Source organism: Trachurus japonicus, chromosome 24 (assembly GCF_045865225.1).
Source record: "Trachurus japonicus isolate A0001 chromosome 24, Traja_1.0".
Classification (NCBI taxonomy): Eukaryota; Metazoa; Chordata; class Actinopteri; order Carangiformes; family Carangidae; genus Trachurus; species Trachurus japonicus.
Genome location: NC_140930.1, coordinates 14,468,381 through 14,487,021, shown reverse-complemented (window position 1 = coordinate 14,487,021; position 18,641 = coordinate 14,468,381). Strand labels below are relative to the sequence as shown.

At 41.2% G+C, this 18,641-nt stretch overlaps 1 long non-coding RNA gene across 1 annotated transcript in view; it reads right to left on the bottom strand.

The window, feature by feature from the left end:
- The window catches only part of LOC146961523 (uncharacterized), a 32,990-nt gene that overhangs the window by 9,569 nt on the left and 4,780 nt on the right, over window positions 1–18,641 (bottom strand). The window contains exon 2 of the long non-coding RNA XR_015035265.1: window positions 11,939–12,066. This is a non-coding gene — a long non-coding RNA (uncharacterized LOC146961523). The remainder of the gene's footprint in view (window positions 1–11,938; window positions 12,067–18,641) is intronic.

The following is an 18,641-nucleotide window of genomic DNA, read 5'->3' as shown; positions in this document are numbered from 1 at the left end:
TCAGTAAACAGCAGAGATCAAGCCGGAAATTTACTTTGGCGCACGACCTCTCTGGACAAACACAGCAGGGGCCCTTTGACTGTGTGAGAGGTGTCAGCAGCGCACGAACCAGGAAAGGAGAGCACGCTGAACTGGGAGGATCTGGCAGAGGTGGAAAAAAGTGAAAGTTAAATTCCCCAAACGTGAGCCAAAAAAAGGCCACGGTGTTAAGACCACACCTGCGGGCCGATACTACTAATAATATATAATCAGCCCTGAATCCAATATTCTGCATTGTGCAGTAACATGGGTATAAACATGTGACTGATTAAATGTTTTTAAGACAATGAAAACACTCAGTTTAATCTTGACTAACGGCACCTTTGAGTTAGATCTGGGCGCAGTCGAGGATGTTATGTGAACTGGTCTGAGCTGCCAGGATTCCACAGGAAGCTGGAGAGGTGACTTCCTGTTACATAAGATTTTGAAATGCATTTATTTCTCAAATTCGAAGGAGGAATTGAGCCCTAAAATATAAGCCTAAGAATAGCCAGCGTTGGAATGTAAGTGTACAGTATGAATGTGTATTTACTCCAAGTACTGCACTTATGTACCGTTTACTAAAGCACAGTTTTGATGCACTACAACTTTATACTACTTCAATTTCAAAAGCAAACGCTGTGTTTTTTTACTCCTCTACATTCATCTGACTTCTGTCGTTAATAGCAGCTATTCAGGATATTTTGCAAATCATTTAGTATTTTTCATTTAATTAGTTTATTTTTATTATCAATGTAACAGAGATATTTCAAATTGCTTTCAAATCGACTTCTTTTGTGTCGTTCTGTTGCAGCGACAACGCCTTGAAATTCCTGCTGTAATCAAATGTGGCTTGATGATAGAATTGTCTTCTTAAAATGTATGTGTTTGCAGATTAAACTGACTGAAACTGCAACAAAAATGTTGCTCACACACAAATGCATCAGTGAAAGAGATCATAAGTCCTTTGGGTTTCCATCGACACTGACTTAAGATATAAACGCACTTTTGTTTTTGCTCCTATAGAGTTGAAATCTAAGCCTTTTCCCAAACCCTCAATAAGCTTCTTTCTCAAAAATGTTTCCCCCATTTGTGCCTGGTAAATGTCTCTGCTTGGTTAGAATTAAAGGCCACTTTAAAATGAGTACTTTTATTCTGAAACAAGTTGTTTTTTAGGTACTGAACTGTGTGTGATTTGAACTACAGATGTGGGGGCGTCCTCCTTTGTACAGACTCAATCAGGCTGTTGATTGTGTTCCATGAAACTGTGGACCACTCCTCTTCACTGGCTCGGTGAAGTCCCTGGATATTGGAAAGAATTAAAACATACAGTCGCACACGCACGCCCAGGGCACTTACATACAGTACTACATGTTGAATGGGTGAGATATCTGGCGACTACGCAGGCCATGCAAGAACTGGGATGTTCACAGCTTCCAGGAATTGTGTACATAACACACTGCAACATGAGGCAATGCTGGCTAACAAGTGGTACTACAATGGATCTCAGGATCTGTGTGTGTGTGTGTGTGTGTCCTTTGTGTTTACAAAGAAGTCCAACATCTTTTACTGAACAAAAAACTGGAGTAAAGACAAGAGTGTTGCATTTACAGATTTGTTCAATTTAGTTTAACTTGAGATGAATCTATTGTGTTTTTGATTGAAAACAGCACAACAGTAAATCTACTACTGCACAACAAAGCACGAAAACAAGTGCTGATAATTTGATGAAATTGTGCTATATTGTGTTATTTTTAAGTCACCAAAAGAGAAAATGGAATATTTTAATGTAAAAAGTCTTAAAATGTGGAGCACACGATTTGTATATATTGTTTTTGTTGCAGAGACAGTCAAGAAGGTTCTCCGGCTTCAGTCTAAAGACATGGACACTGGGTTAATTGGCAACTGTTAAGTGTCTAAAGGCCTACATGTAACAGATAAGGGAGTAGGATGAGTAATTGTTGCTGAGAAACAGAAACTTTAAGCTTTGAATGTCTGAAGTTGTCCTTCTGGGTAGCACAGTCTTCCCTCCGTGACCAGCCGGGGGTCCTTCATCACGTCAGTCTGCGACTCTCCTTTCAAGCTGCATGCTTTTACTCTCTTACTCTTGCATACCCACACATCTGAGGCTGAGAGAGCGCGCCTCTCTTCAGGGGTCGGCCGTACATGCTGCGGCTGCACAGCGGGCTCCCCGGCTCAAATGAGGCTGTGTTTGTGTGCGCTGCGCTCAGTGCAGTCCACGTTCGAGAAGCACAGACGGATGTACGAGCTCAGCTGGTTGGAACTCATCCAGACCGGCTCTTGTTGTGGTTTTCTTTTTTTTTTCTGTGCACAAGCCTGTCTTTAGGTTTCCACTCTGCGCTTAGAGCAGAGGTTTGTTTTCATTTCCACTCATAAAATAATAACCTCTAATTTCAACACTTGAGAGCAACAGTTAATACGCTGCCACATTGTCACACGCGCTGCTATTGTGTTGGAATTTCCATGTGATAACAAACCATCTCCCAATGAGGATAAACACAGCAGCTGAATTTCTCTAATCTTGTCCGCGTGCCAAGAGAGCGTGAAGGAGTCGCACAAATGTTAAGGCCTCCTTGTTTCTGCTCCGTCGCTGCAATCCTCATGAGGTTAACCGAGGATGAGAAGAGAGAGAACCACCTAAAGTGAGTGGACAGGGGCAACTGGTACGAAGTGTTATTCCCCCAGCAGAGGGGAGATAAGGGGATGAGTTCTTCCTCTGCCAGTGGGTCCGGTGATAGCAGAAGTCCTCTTGCTTGGCCAGGCTCGATAAGCCCGGCCGTGCCATCCTGTGGGGCTTATCAACCCCAGCAGCGAGCCTCAACAGTCGGTCCCAGGGCCAGAAAGTGTTTACGACTGCGGCGTCAGTTTGTCGTCCCGAGGAGCGGATTGTGTAAGATGAGGAAAAGTTAGGACAACGAACGTCTTCTGGGTCGTTAAAGATGATTTAGATCCTATATTAATCAACGACATGAGCTGGTGAAATCTGAAAGTTTCAGCAGCTAAAGACGGACTCGTGCTGCGTGTGGTCACTTCACCTCGCCACACCTCACCTCTCAGTTAAAGTAAGATGTGATAAGTTTATCACAGCTCCACCAGACATCTCGCTGCATGTTTAGTAACAGAGAAAATAATCAAGGGCAGACGAGACAGTTCCCTCGCTATTGCTTTTAATGAAAATGTGCAGGAAGAGGAAGCAGAGGGGAAAAAAAGATGTCAAAAAAAGAAGAGAGAGGGAGAGAGACGAGGAGAGAAGGGAGGGAGGGAGGGAGGGAGGGGGGGTGTAGGCTGCAGAGACATTTTCAAAGCAAGAGAAAAAAAAAAGAAGGAAGGAGGACACTTCAGATCAGTTACATCAGTCTGTCCAGACGAACGACGGTTCATTTAGTCTGCGCTCTTATCTCACCACATCACATCACAGTCTCCTCGGGTTAGAAACAGGAAGCAGAAAAAAAAAACGAGCTGACTCCGTTTAAAACCAACCAAAGATCTTCAGCTCCAGTGCAACAAATTGTATTTGATGCATTTTATCTGGCTGTTAAACTCAGATTAACTACTACATATTAACACTGGAGGTTACAGCTACTGTGTGATTGTTTTAAAGGGATAGTTCAACATTTTGGCAAATTGGCCCATTGCCATAATCCCCATAGTCATAGCAGTAGGTTTGTTATACCTTTAATTGTCGGTGCAAGCTATTTTTAGAACGGCAGAGCAGAGCCGCGAGATTTCTTGGTTTCCCTCATCAAACTCATCAAACAATCCAACAACTCCAAAACGCTCTGGTGGACAAGTTGTGACCTGAACATTCACCACACTATGAGATAATAACAGAACGTTACGAGACGGAGTTGTTTTTGAGGCAAATGCAGAGACTGCTCGCCGAAAAACTGCCCTCGATGGGAACGCGCTTCAGCGGTTTTGCATGAATTTACCTTGAAAACAACTCAGGACATTTACTCATGTAGTACAACGAACGTCCAGTCCTGGATCAGGGCTGACAGGCCTCATACAGCTGCATTGTAGTGTCACCTGTGTGGAGTGAGGTCCGGCCCAGAGAGGCCTCTGATGAAAGCAGAGCACTGCAGCTTCCTTCCTTTCATTTCAGCGCTTTTAGATGCAACACAACAAAAGTGGCTAACAGGCTCGTCAGCTCGCCTCTTAAGCTTTCATCACACACGGCAACATCGGACCAAAGGCCACTGAAAATAGCTCCGCTGCTTCACACGCCAAAGCACTGACAGATCACTTTCATTGATAAAGGCCTGAACGAAGGAGGACCGTAGCCATGGCAAACACTTTATTTCTAATCTTTACGTGGTAGCTGGTTCTATAGTAACCGCATACTTCCCTATATTGTCTTGAGAAGCTTATAAACTGTGCGCTGGGGGACACAGTATGGGGTTTCCCTTAAGTGTCCGTGCTTGAAGTTTTATGATCGAGCGTGATGACTGCGAGTTCAGCGAGTGGCCAGACTGAGCTCTCCCAGCAGCGCCTGGTAAATGCAACTCGCCTGGTTCACGTCAGCCATTAGCAAACGAGGAGGGGAAGGGGGTGTTGTTCTTTCTCCGAGCCGCTGCCTGTTTGATAGCTATTCTCACTCAATAGTCCTGCGGCAAACGTACATTAAACAAACATTTGCAGAGGGGTCCCGGATCTGAAGCCTGAGTGAGTGAAGGGGAGCGGAAATGGCTAAAATGGGTGTATCCTGAATACAATGTATAGCAAAACATTCATTCGCTTCACAATCACAACTGTGAAAAAATAAAATAAAATCAAGAGTGAGGAGGAGCCAGAGAACACGAGAAATTAGTTGTAGCTCTGAAGTAGCGCGGAAATTATGTTTCCGGTTATTTTCGTCAAATACGCTTTAATATAAACAGAGATTATGATGAGGAGCTAAAACACGACAAGATTGTTTTTGTTTAAAACTTTGTAGTCTCAGTCCCTTTAGTGACTTTTTTTTTTTCCAATTTTTGGGGCTTAATTTCATTTTTAATCTTTTTAATTTAGTTTTTATTTTGTCTATGGTTAACAAATTGTGATTTATTCATTTATTTTTACATCTTGTAACTTAATCATAACAGAAGAGATCATTTAAAACAAGTGACAGGCACTGTGTTTTTATAATAGCGTAACTATGATGTAAGGCTGTTTTAAGAGTGTTTTGGAGGGAACACTAACATTTAATGCCAACAACAGATGCAGGATGTCATAACTCACAGTCCTGTATCACATTATATTGTTACTCCATAGCGTTTGGATGGAGTGCATGTCATTCACCAACCACGAATACCAACCACAGCTATTCCTGTGCTCAGACAACTATGCAGAGGCACCTTCTGTAAATGGCGAAAAGTGTATGTCAAGTTTCATATTACACATTTTCTAAAATATATTCCTGTATGAAATTCTTGAAAATCGTTGTCTGGGAAAAATTCCTGACCTTGGCGTTCATGTCGGTGTACTGTGACACAGGGGAGGCCCGACACCCTGACACAGATTGCATGAGAGCAGCGCATTATTTTCTCCAGAGCGCTGTTCTCACTGCAGTTTTTTTTTCCCCCTCTCTTGGTCTTAATAATAAATAAGCCCCACGGGTCTTTACATCTGCTTATCGCTGCTGCCACAGTAATCTGACACAGACGTTTGCCGGGCCTGACATTTACACAGAAGAGCGGGCGAGCATTCCTCTTTCTCATCCTGGTAAATCTGTTTGCCATTAGCCAGTGTCAGACAGATGCACGGACCAAATCCATACGCTTCACTCAGGAATGGCTTGGTCATGCAAGGGTCAATCACTCATGGTTCATTATTTCAGCAGCAGCCGATACATTCCTGCTACAGAAGTTATGTGACGTGAGAGAAAGAGAGAGAGGGACGATCGTTTCAAAGATCAGGTCTTCCTGGAAAGAAGTTCAGGAGCAGGCTGCACCAGCTCGCTGTAAATCTTCCTCTTGCATGTAAAGTCCTTTTACTAGTTTGTTTTAAACCAGTGTTATAAACATAAAGTTACCGAAGCATCTCAAGCTCTAATATAAACTTTTTATGATGCTAAAATAAATGTGGGTATGACTTTGTCTGGAGTATGTGCCTTAAGGATGCTATTTGCTCATTTACTGTAGATTATTATCTTTATGTTTTGTAATTTAAGGCATAATGTGTTTTTTTATAAACTATAATTTAAATCTTATCAGTTAACATTGTTATGCAATAACGTTTTAAAGCGTCAATATCAACTGTTTTACTCTTTTACTGAGTTTTATAGACTATATAGACATTTGACATCAAATGTCATTGTGACCTCGTAAGATTTGGGTCCTGGTCCTGTAACACACTTTAGTTCATAGGGAACATTAAAGCAGATATCAGTGGAATGTTTTTGTTAATATAAGTCCTAAATAGTCCTATTTTCCGTCAGCAATCACTTACATGAAGTATTTCAGCCTAAACACGAGTCTCTCCGTCACTCTGCTCTGCTGTAACCCGAGGAGAAAATTTTCCTTGTGGGATACAAGTGTTATCCAATGAGGGGAGAGAACGGCATGAAGGGCTGTGTGTGCAGCCAAGGGATGCGCGTGAATGTGGTGACGTAGCACGAGGACCAATTGATGCCTGACAAGGGCGGGGGCTGCTAACTCATGGTGCGTTCAAGGAAACTCGTACTTTGTGTTTTTCCTTCCTGTGAAGTCATACCAGTTCGATCTGGTACGAGTTCACGGGTCGGAAGTTACGAGTGGCCGTTATAGGGAACTTTCACAGACAACAGGACGGTAAAAACACGAGCTACGGGTTACCTGGAACGCTACCAAGTCGTAGTTGTGACTTGAAGCTGTAACTTACGGTTTCAAAAGCCTGCCTTGAACACAGCATTAGCCGAAACGGCCGTGCCGATGATATCTGCTTTAAGTAAAAAAAAACTAAGATTATATATTAAATCTGTAGATGTTGTGTAACCACCCAAGGTATTGTACAATGACAAAAAAAAAAGGGAAAGCTATTTTCTGGTTTAATTATCTCAGTTGTATCATTCCCAAGAGTCGCTATCACTTCCACATTAGAAAAACATGTATCACTTACATTTGCATCTGGATGAGTGAGACAATATACAATATATTTTGACTTTGACAGACCAGGAATATAAATGACTGAGCTGGGCAGAGACTCATAGTTGGTAATTAAGTCTATACTTGCACAATCAGAGGCCTTTGCTCACCACCATAAACAACAAGGCACAGTAAAGGAGAGGTTATTGTCATCATGATAACTGTAATTTATAGTTTTGTTTGTGTTTACTCGGCAGGAATGTGAAGCACTCGCTGTTCTCTATAAACTAATGTGTGTCAAAGGACCAGGACCCAAAGTGACAAAAATCTTCCGAGGTCACACTGACATTTGATATCAAATGTCATATAGTCTATAAAACTGCTGCTGTAAAGTAGTTTTTACTTACTTTTACTTGTAGCCTGGCTTTTACTGGAGCTTTAGACCACATCTCACAGCCTTGTGTTCTTGGCACACTGAACTTGCACAGCTGCTGTCATATGACTTAATACAGAAATTATGCTAAAGCATTGTTAAAATCATGATCGGGACTCACTGGAGAGAAAAAAAGAGGCCATCCATTCAGACAGGGGGCTTTTTATCTATTATATATATTACCCTGCATATTACCCTACTTATATTATATTTCCTGTTAATAACCACTTCATCTATGCACATTCACATTACTTCTATTTAAAGTTATGTTTAGTATGTAGTCTATTAGAAAAAAGCCAGGGGTTATGAAAATTATATAACATTAGCAGGTGTGCAACTCCTGTCAAGAATAAAAAGAAATTAAAAAAAATAGTTTATATCTGTACTCTGCGAAGTAAGGAAATCCCATCTAAATCTACAGAGCACAGAGTATTAAGCTGCCACGACTACTGTAAAATAATAATAAATCTGGATGCAATAATCACACCCATCATAATGACTGAATATGCGCAATACAAGACTTAGAGATGAAGTTTCAGTATGCTGAAGTTAGATCAACACAGCACGCGCACATGTATACAAACGCATACCACCTGGGAAAATTGCAAATATTATCATGTCAAGCTGTTTGTATACTGTAATCCAAACACTCTTGTATTAAATATTTAAAAAATCAACCATGTCTGCAAATTTATGTTGCTGCTACCACAGTTTTGGTTTGAAGTGTAAATCTGTCCTGAGGAAAGAGCAAACACATGTTCTCCCTTATACAGTCAAAACTCCCTATACTGTACTGTACATCTTCGAGGCTCTTATGTAATCAACATGCCTGCTATAATAACGAACATGTGGGAAAACATTTAAACTGTTTGAATTGGAAATAGGTAAATGCAGCAGTAAATTGCTTTTAATTAGCATTTTATTGCCCAGTTGATTTGTCCGTGACTGGTTCCTACTGCATGCCAACCGCCTATAGAGCGTAAATTCTTCAAATACTTTAGGTTTAACAAGGCTCATTAATTATATCTTATACACAAAGCTCCTCCCAGTTGTGTGGTCTGCGCCGTTGTTTGCGTGACAAGTCGTTTTCTCTTCTTTCCCCCCCTTCTATACTTCACCGACATGCCTCAAACCTCCAATTTCTGGACATCCTGTGCATTCAGAGCCCACTCCCCTCGTCGTTTAAGCCAGGATGTTTTCTCGGTTGCCTTATTTTTTTTTTTGTTTCTGCTCCCCCTCCCTCCTTCGTTTTCCTATTTCTAAGGGAAGTCCTGGGTTGAGGCCCAATCATTTTAGTTTTTATTAAGATGCGATGATAACGTTTCAGGTTGATTGCTGCATGAGGAAAGGGTGCGGTGAAAGACCCCTCAATTAGGCATCAGTTAAAGAAGCCCGCCGCACTAGATAAAGCAATTACAACATCACTGCAGGGAGGCCGTGTGTTTAAAAAGCAGCATGACATCAGGATGTGCTGCAGAGGAAGCTGCTGTGGCGCTGACTGCCAACGGCTTTCATCCAACAATAATGTGACAGCGATACCTTCCACGTTTGGCGGATTTAATTGTATAAGAAAAACAGAGGAGGAATCATGCATGTGTCCTTAAATCCATCTCTTTTACTGTACTATGCATACAATTAGCTTGACATTTAAAAGGCCAGAAAGAAAAATGCAGCATTATCAGCTCAAGTCTAACTCTTGACCTGTCACGCGTTGCTGCAGGTTTGATTTGCAGCTCGTGTCAGTTTTTTCCTACTAGGACAAAAATGTCAGAATTAAAATTAAAATTTAATAGAGTTTTATCAAACGTTTCATACTTGCGGTGGCCTGGGACCACGGTTTGCTTGTGCTATCTTTGTAATTGAGGAAACCAGAAAGCAAAGCAAAGATTTATCTCTGTGTGTGCGAGTAAATAAAAAGAAGTCCCACGACGCTGCAAAGTAACTAAACTACCCCCCACCCCCTCTGCCGCCTCTCTACAGCTGGCGTGTTACACATACTCCCTCAAATAGACCGCACACTGTAGCTGTAAACAGTAAGCATGGGTTGACATGTATTTGTAGACAAAATACGTCTTCATGGAGCCGAGCTCACACAGGAAGCCGGCTAATGCCATCAGAAGTATTACGTAATTGCAATTACCATACCAAGCTCAAAAAAGTGATGCATCTTTAATTCACTGTGCTTGACCTTCCACCATAAACTGACCGTCCGGTTAAAAAAAAAGAAGAAAAAGACTTCCTTAAAAAGCATGACCAGCTTCTGAGGATCAGTAACTATACATCTTCCTGCTGTCATAGAAAAACGCACAACAGCAGCAATTTTTCTGTATCACGTTTTGCACATGTGGCTTCGGTCCCACCGGGTTCAGGACTGTACGCACGCTCCTCTGTCCACACTCTGTTTTAACTGATGCCTGTTGCACATCCAGCGGTAACACGATAGGGCGCGGCGCTAAATCCTGCAGCCACCTGTTAAACATTTGCCCTCGGCCGTCTTCAAACAGCATCTGTAGCTGTGTGTGCAGAGCCATGCAGGTTGCCGCTCATGTTTATGTCATGAAGAGGCAACAGAAAGGGATTCTCCTGATCAATACCTTCACTTAGCTTTTTTGGTCGCTATATGTTGCCATAGTTTCTTCTCTCCATCACACCTGAAACTGAGAAATGCTGCAACTGTCTGTGCATTTCTGTTCTTTTCACCCAAGCACACACAAGAGGTGATGGGGGATTACTATGGGATGCTATATAGACTTAAAAGGCATAAATGTCCACCGCAACATAAACACGATGGGAGCTTGTGATTGTTCTTGATTGCTAGCAGCCAACATGGTGATTACGCGCCTACGTAGGCTTCCCTCCGAGCGGGCTTATCAGGGTGTGCAATTGTTCCCCTCAGCCCCAGCCACAGGAAACGAGGGGTGGGGTACGTTCGGGGGGGGGGGGGGTGACAGTGCAGCCCCAGGATGGAGAGGAGGAGGAGGAGGAGTGTCTGTCTACGCGCTATCATCCTCTGCGTTCCTGTTCCCGCCCCCATAATGCATCAGGGCTGCAGGGAATGAAATGTTGAGGCCAAGGACATCGGGGCAAAGATTTATGCAGAGGTAATTGTGCTGATTTCTTCCACCAGTTGAATAATCAGCCAGTCAGAGTGTAGCAGGCAGGATTACAAACACTGAACCAATGAGTATTTCAGGTGCTGCTGGCTCTCCAGCTAAAAGGTGTTTTGATTTTTTCCTCCCACAGAGTCTTACATGCTACATGCACATAAGAATCAGTATGAAACACAACCTGGTTGAAGATCATCAGTAGAGTAAAAGTTAAAAACTCTAGATTATACCTTGGCAAGCAGTGAGAGGTTAATTATAATGCAAAAGTCGTGTCCACCCAGTAAGAGAGAATGGGAATTAAAGTTTAAAGTATGGAGAAACTGTTTGCAAAATCACGGCTCTGTTCGTATCACGGTTGAAGTGTCGTCGCTTTTGGTTTGTTTTTATTAAATATTTTTTAACACTCCAGAAGTCTCCAGAAATACCATACTTCAGCATAAGATATACAGCGGGGAAAATAAGTATTGAATGCGTCAATAGACTTGCATGGTGAGCATGTATAGTAGATGCCATGGCGGTTGAGTGCATTACTCATTGCAGGTCTCTCTACATCTCTCTGTCAGTGATCCTTGGCTCTTGGACGACTCTTCTTAGTTTTCTTTTGACTCTGTCAGAAATCTTGTGAGGACCTGGTCGTGGCCAGTTTATGGTAAAATGTTGTTCTTTTCGGTTCCAGATTAACGGCACTAACGGATAAAACGGTGCATTCAGACACGTCTGTAACCAATCCCATCAGTTTGTTCTGCAACATCAGTTTCTGAAGGTCTAGAGAAGCTCTTTGCTTTTCTCCATCATTAGACGCCTCTTGTGTGACACCTTGGTGATGAGAAACATTTTTATAGGCGTCAACTGGACTAAAGCAGTTGATGTTACTTTGCATTGACAGGGGACAGGATAACTTTCTAAATACTGACAGACTCCAGCTGCTTTCTTGGCTTTCTGTACTTTTTTGCACCTCCTTTTCTTCATGTGTTCAATACTTATTCCCTGCATCATTTCACTTTATTACACATTACTTAATTTATGGACATAAATGTTTGGATTTCTCTGTATGTGTGCATTACTTGGGTTGTTGCCGACATCTGGTGAAAATTTCATGTCAATACCTCTATTAGAAATATGTTTTAGGAGAAAAATGCCGACACGTCAATACTTATTTTCCCCGCTGTATATAAAGAGGTATCTAGACATAGACATACGTTTATATACACGCATCTTAATAATCCTCCATTTACAGTTTCAGGGAATCTGTTCCAGACGTGTACTGTAGTGGGAACACTGAAAATAACATCTACTGCTTAAATCAATTTACTTACTCAGTTGTGGATGAACTTCGTCCTCGCTCACTGCAGCGCTGATTCACATCGTCACAACCTCTGCGCCATGGCAATGGCGCCCGCGGCTGATGGGTATTGTAAAATTTAGATCCATCTTCCTGGCGAAACTGCAGAACAAAACATGATTTCTCAGAAACTCAATGGGTACATCAAGGTTTTACACTAAATGTCACACAGTGCTAATTAATTAGTGCAGAACAGAATGAATGAACAGCAAGAACACGGCGTCCTGCTGCAGATATAATGAAATGGCAATTCAGGCTGATTATCAGGCGAAATTGTTTCTAATGATTCATCTGGCATCAAGGTCACGATTAAAAATCTCACTTTCAGGGGTCAACCACTTTTCTTAAAGCAGTCGTTTAAAAATAATATGCCAGACAGAGTAGGCCTATTAAGCATTTTTTTCTTTTCTCTTCTTTGTTTGCACAGGACACTTAATAATAATGAAATCTGTGGAGTAAAAGTTGCAATTTCCTGTAAGAAGCTATGGCTTTTCTCCTCAGTCACCCCAAGGGAAAACTTAATATAACTGGAATCAGCATTGTTAAAAAAAAAATTAATAAATAAACAAGATAAAATCTCATGGAGCTGCAAAATCAGAGCTTAAAAAACAGAAAACATCAGTGGGAATGAAAAAAAAATGAATACATTTAAATTACAGCAGGCGGTTCATCCCGTTGGCAGTTTTTCTCTTTTATTTTAAGGAGAATTTTCTGAATATATACAAAATTAAACAGATTTGTTATTAGGGGAAATAATATGGTGCATTTTCTGAGCATCATTCTTCAGTCTCAATCTTTAGGGAATAAAAAAGATCCACAAGATCTTTTCAAGTTTCTCAGTGGCATCTTCAACAACAGGCGCTCACTGAATGCGACTACTGCTTTAACACCGACCTCTGCTCCTCCTGTCACATTACACCAGGCTTAAACGGCCGCAGTTGCACATAAGAGATAATGAGATGAGTAGCTCAGGCAAAACATGACTTGGATTCAAAGCAAAGAGCCTAGGCAACACAGAGTTCATAGGTTCACCCGCATTGAAACACCTGCTGATTCACAGAGGACAAGAATTCGGCAGCTGGAGACGTGAAATATGTGCCGCACATATGAATACAATCTAAATGTATAGTGCTGCATTCATTTCCCAAGAGATTCCTCAGCTAATTTCTCAGCTGAAATGCCTGAGAGAGTAATAGTAGAGAGACTATGATACAGACAAAAGCTGTTTCAGTGTTTTTTTTCTGATCCCGGAGGCCAGAGCCGACATATTCACACCTGTCAAAGCGTCCTTGAGTAAAAAAAAAAAAACCTAAAGCTCTATCAGCTCTAAGCTGGCTGGCTGGCCATGACAGCCGTGGTGACATGTGTACAGTATTTTTAACTGTGTCAGAGAGGAATCTAAAGATATGACAACTTGACAATTTGATTTTAAAAAAGTATTAAATTTTGACCAGTAAACCACAATCCCGCGCTGTTTTTTTTGCAATACGTCTGGATGGAAGTACAATCTGTTTGCCAGTTCTTTCACAGGTCCACATTCACTGGTTTCCTTCAGATAAACACAACTTTATATTCAAATATATCTATATTTCGGCAGCGCTGCTCAGATCCTCCTCCATTTATTTTTTCAGGGCCAAGATAACGGCACATGAAAAGCTGTGTGGAGCTGCATGTGATGTTACACACTCACTCCGTCAGCCCCCCACCCACCCAGCAAACACACTGATTGCTTTACAGTTTTGATTAATGAGCAGAAAAGACCTGGATTTTGTCTGTCACACCGACTGGTCTTCTGTTTCCAATCAGCCATATACATATCTCTATATGGAGGGATCCTCCAAACTGAGGAATGCAGTGTTGATCCCCCCCCTTGAGTAACCATAAGGGGCCTGTACATCGCTTCACATGAGAGCAGAGGTCTGTTTCATGCAGTGTGAAGAGAGAGAGGACTCGTCGTAAAGACATACCGGTCCTCATTGGCCTCATGTGATAAGGAGTTAATATGTGGGGAGTTGGTAGCTGACCTTTGCATGAGAAAGAAGCTGAACAAACACAGACACACAGAGGAATATACACAAATGTCAGCTGCGAGGTGATGCACCCCCATACACACACACATACAAGACAAGGGAGTGAAAGCAACAAGTTAAAAGTGCTGATAAAATGCACTTTGATGGAGTTTAATGAATAACAGCTTCATGTGTTGACTTTTAAACATTGTACAACTGATAAATTCAACTTCTTGCCTCATAAAAAAATGACCTTGGAGCGAATCCATCTCACATTAAAAGGAAGGATTTTTTTTTTTCATCAAAAAGCAATGATTAGAAAAATATATGAAGCGATGAAGCCGCTATAACCTCTGTTTGACCTTTCCATGTGGCACACTAAAGCCTGACCAGGAATGTCCTGACGCAAAAAAAACTAAAAGCGAACTATAGCAGCCATCTATCATCCACCTCCTTCACTCTTTGATCCCTCACATTCACCGAGTCGTCTTGGCATTACAGCGAGCGAGACTCGGGGATAGCTGCGCTGTGACAGATGGACCAAGTGAGCAGAGTATCATCCGTTACAGTGAGTCTGGTTTCATGTATGGAGTCATGTATATGTTGCATAACGGCACGAGTGGATCCAAGACAAAGGGTGAAGTGCATTTTAGGCTGATGGCTTGTTTATTTTCCACAAATCTGCGCTTTACGGTGGAGTTGAGATAAATCGCTTAATGACTTTCCTGGAATGTAAGTTCAGAGAGGGGCTAGATTAAAACTGATTTGATGAAAGCGTTGCTGTTTTTCTTCCCTGCGTTTTCCTTTAATGTTCAAACCTCAAGATTCTGTGACGCTAAACAAGGCAACACTTTTACTTCCACCAGCAATAATAGGGTTGTTTGATGAAATGGCCAAATTATTCAATGCAAGACTGACGAGAGCAAATTACAAACTTACGTAACACACAATTGCAGTCTTTGAGCTCCTAGTCGCCTAAAACACAACGACTCTCCAGGAACAGAGCAACAAACAAAAACATCAAACAAATAAAGTATTTATTTAGATATTCACACAGCTAGATTGCACGGCCACAGTGAGCTAACCACTTTCATGCTGGTTAACGAGTGCCAATTCTAGCACGTCACAGTAGCTCTCGAAGCATTTTACTATTTTTTCTGCACTTTGCTGTTTACCTCTTTTAGCATTTTCCAAGTTAGGAATGTACATAATTTCATTAAAGAAAGAATAATTGTGCAAAGACTGAAAAAAACAACATTTTCCACACTAGCTAACTTGTTAACATGTTGGTTAGTGTTAACTGTCAGCATTTTGTTATCAGACATCTACATGATTTAATTTAGGACAGAGTAATAAACTAATGACCGAAAAAAACCTTTCCAAGCTAACAAGCGTGTAAATTGTCATTTAAACTGCTTCTTGGCTTAAAGGGATAGTTCAACATTTCGGCAAATTGGCCCATTGCCAGTCCCTATAGTCATAGCAGTCGGTGCAAGCTATTTTTAGAACGGCGGAGCAGAGCCGCAAGCTGCTCAGAGCTACGCTACGGAGGCTAATGGGATTTCTTGGTTTCCCTCATCAAACTCATCAAATACACAATCCAACAACTCCAAAATGCTCTGGTGGACAAGTTGTGACCTGCACATTCACCACGCTATGAGATAATAATGGATCGTGCAGACTGATTGCCGAAAAACTGCCCCAGATGGGAACGCGCATCAGCAGTTTTGCATGAATTTACCTCGAAAACAACTCTATGAACGTTGAAATTAATACATTTTGTTGCAAAAGTTTTCGATGTTTATGTGACTGACCCTTTAAACAAACATAAATTTTACGAAACACGACATTACAGCATGTGTCATGTTAAAAATCCAGAGCTGGATCATGTATAAGCCAAAAAAAAAAAAACCTTAAAGCAATGGTTCCTGTGGGATACCCCACTATGAAATGTGAGACTGAGAGCGTTTACAGTCATTGAACAGTCTTGACTGTGTAAATAGTTCTCAGGACTTCTGTCCAAACTCTGTCCAAATACAGCCAAGAAGAGAAACATTGATTCTCAGGGCTCAAGATCACAAACTACATGTCCATAATAATGGGTTCAATAATTGCTGGGCTGAAGTTTCAACCCTATACAAACATTTCTCAGGACCTCCACAGCTTTTCCTGAGGCAGAAATAATTTGTTCAATAGTAGTAGCTAGTAGGTCAAACAGCCACAGTTTATTAGGTAATAAATAGACTTAAATTCAATAAAAAGTCTACAACTACAAGAAAAGGAAACTGATGTAAGGGAGTATCTGTAACCGTCATGAATGAATGACCTTGGCAGTTGGAGCACAAATCCTCCCATGTTGCCCTTAAAAAAAAGAAGAGCATGTGGCACTATGGCTCCACCCACTAGACAGTAGACAGCCTCTACTGCCTGCCAAACATTACTACAAAACTTTGTAGTGAAAACTGATTGAGTAATGAGTCAGCATGAGTAGATTAGTTGTACATGCAGCGCTGCAGAGTTTTTGATATCTCTAAACATTTGGAAGTAATTTCCCAAAGGATCTGGGAAAAAAAAAAAATTGCTGCTCTCAGCTCCAAGACAAACAGAAATGTGTTGCTGGCAGTGATTAACTACTCCGCTCATTCATAAAGCTTTAGGCTCAAATGATGGACCTCTGGACTGGTAATTTGGCGAAAGGGCCTCAGATCGACACCACACTCACTGTGGAAGCCACTCGCCCCGACCAGAACCATGTGGGTCGGATCAGAGGAGCCGTGAGCTTGGACGGTTTCCAGTGGGAAACGAAGCAGAGATATGTACAGTGTGTAGCGATGATGACTCAAGACAAACAGTCGACGGTAAAGGAGCTGGAGTCCATAGTAACCTGATCACAGTTATATATACTGTCTGCAGGGGTCATGCATGGGTGGAATGACAATGTGCAGCATTTGTCAACACAACATGACACGACATAATCACTGAATTACTGCGTAGACTTTTAAGCTCTATTTATCTTGGCTCGACTCCATGACAGAGTGAACTAATTTACTGTTTACTCCACCACTTTAATTAGACTGTATCCTGATCAGTTTTGGTTGTTTACATTCAGTTTGCTTTTTAAAGAGGAACTATGCAGGATTTGTAGCTTAACTATGCTACATTTTTACCTTAATTAAACAGCTTTGGAGTAATTGTGATGGTTTAATTAATGGCTTAACTTGTTACAGGGAGAACGGAGGCTCTCTGCCTTCTACAGTACGTGCCACTTATTGCGTCTCTTGGCTGAAAAACAACCTTACAACCCATAATCTCTTGTTTATGACAGATTAAACTACACAAATATACACGTTGTAACATCGTATATTATACATAACATTATTTACTGCTCTATTGATTACTTTCTTGTCTGCTTTGTTGTAAACAAATGCACATGGCCACAAGGAGTGTTAGCAAAACAGTGGACTGGACTTGCAAAGTTCCTCTTTAACAATGAGCTTTTTGTTTTGGGGAGATTTGGGTTTTTTCAATCACTAATATTACAATTAATTTTGAGTCAAATATTCTCTCTCACTCTTTCTGGTAATGGCAAATGTTGATCTGCCTTTTGTGCTGATCAGGTTGTGTACATTGTGGTTGTAGAGCTGCAAAACAGCCGCCTGCAGAGAACAACAATGAGAGAGAGTGAGCCTAAACAGTAACACTGAGGCCTGACAGCTTAACAATAAGTGGAAACTGCATAAAGCTCAAATAAGCAGTGAGAGCTGCTGGCTCAGGTGATAGTCAATAGTCAGTATTGATTGCAGCTGCTATGTGTGATTGTAACTATGGACATATTCACTTGTATATAGTCTTCTTTTTAAATCAAATGTAGTACACACATTAATGCAAACATACAGTCTGTACAAAACCAAATACATCTGCTGTACAATCCATTATATTAATTGGTTTCTCTCATACTGTACAGTGTGCACACCTTAGCAGCATTAACCTGTATATTGATTGTTTTGTCTATATTTACATATTTTCTCATCTACAGAAAGTGTGTTGCTTTTGTTCTGTAAATTGAGTCTCTTAATATTTCTCTTTATATTTGTGCATCCATTCATGATTGACTGAAGATTTTGTTGGTTGTTTCCACTGTAATCTCATGTAATTTGTTGATAATACCTCTGTACATTCATCTATAAAAACGTTAATGCTTCTTTTACTTAAGTGACGTTTAGAAAACTGCAGGTGCAAGCACTGCAGGTGCAAGCACTGAAAAATGGTTAAATATCAAGGGAGCATGCTCTGAAGTTATCTGCACTGAGAAAGAGGAACAGTGTTCAGCAGAGTGGATAAAAGAGAAATAAAGACTGAGACTGTGCAACAGCAGCTATATCTTCTTGAGCAAAACAAATATCCCTTTGTGGCAACATTTCTATATATTTAATCTTCCACTGCATTTGAAGACACTAGAAGATCTGTCAGTAAATCAACAAACATAAGTTTGACAGTGAAAAATGAGTGGGAAGGAGCAGTCATTAAGTTTTTCTCCCATGTCCGCTCACTGGCTGGGTGTCATTACGCTTGTGTTTTGCTTTGTCCCCTCTAACGTTCAAAAAGGAAACCCATCCCCGTAAGCAAAGTGCACGAGGGGGAGTTCACCACCCGGGCCTCAGTCTTCTG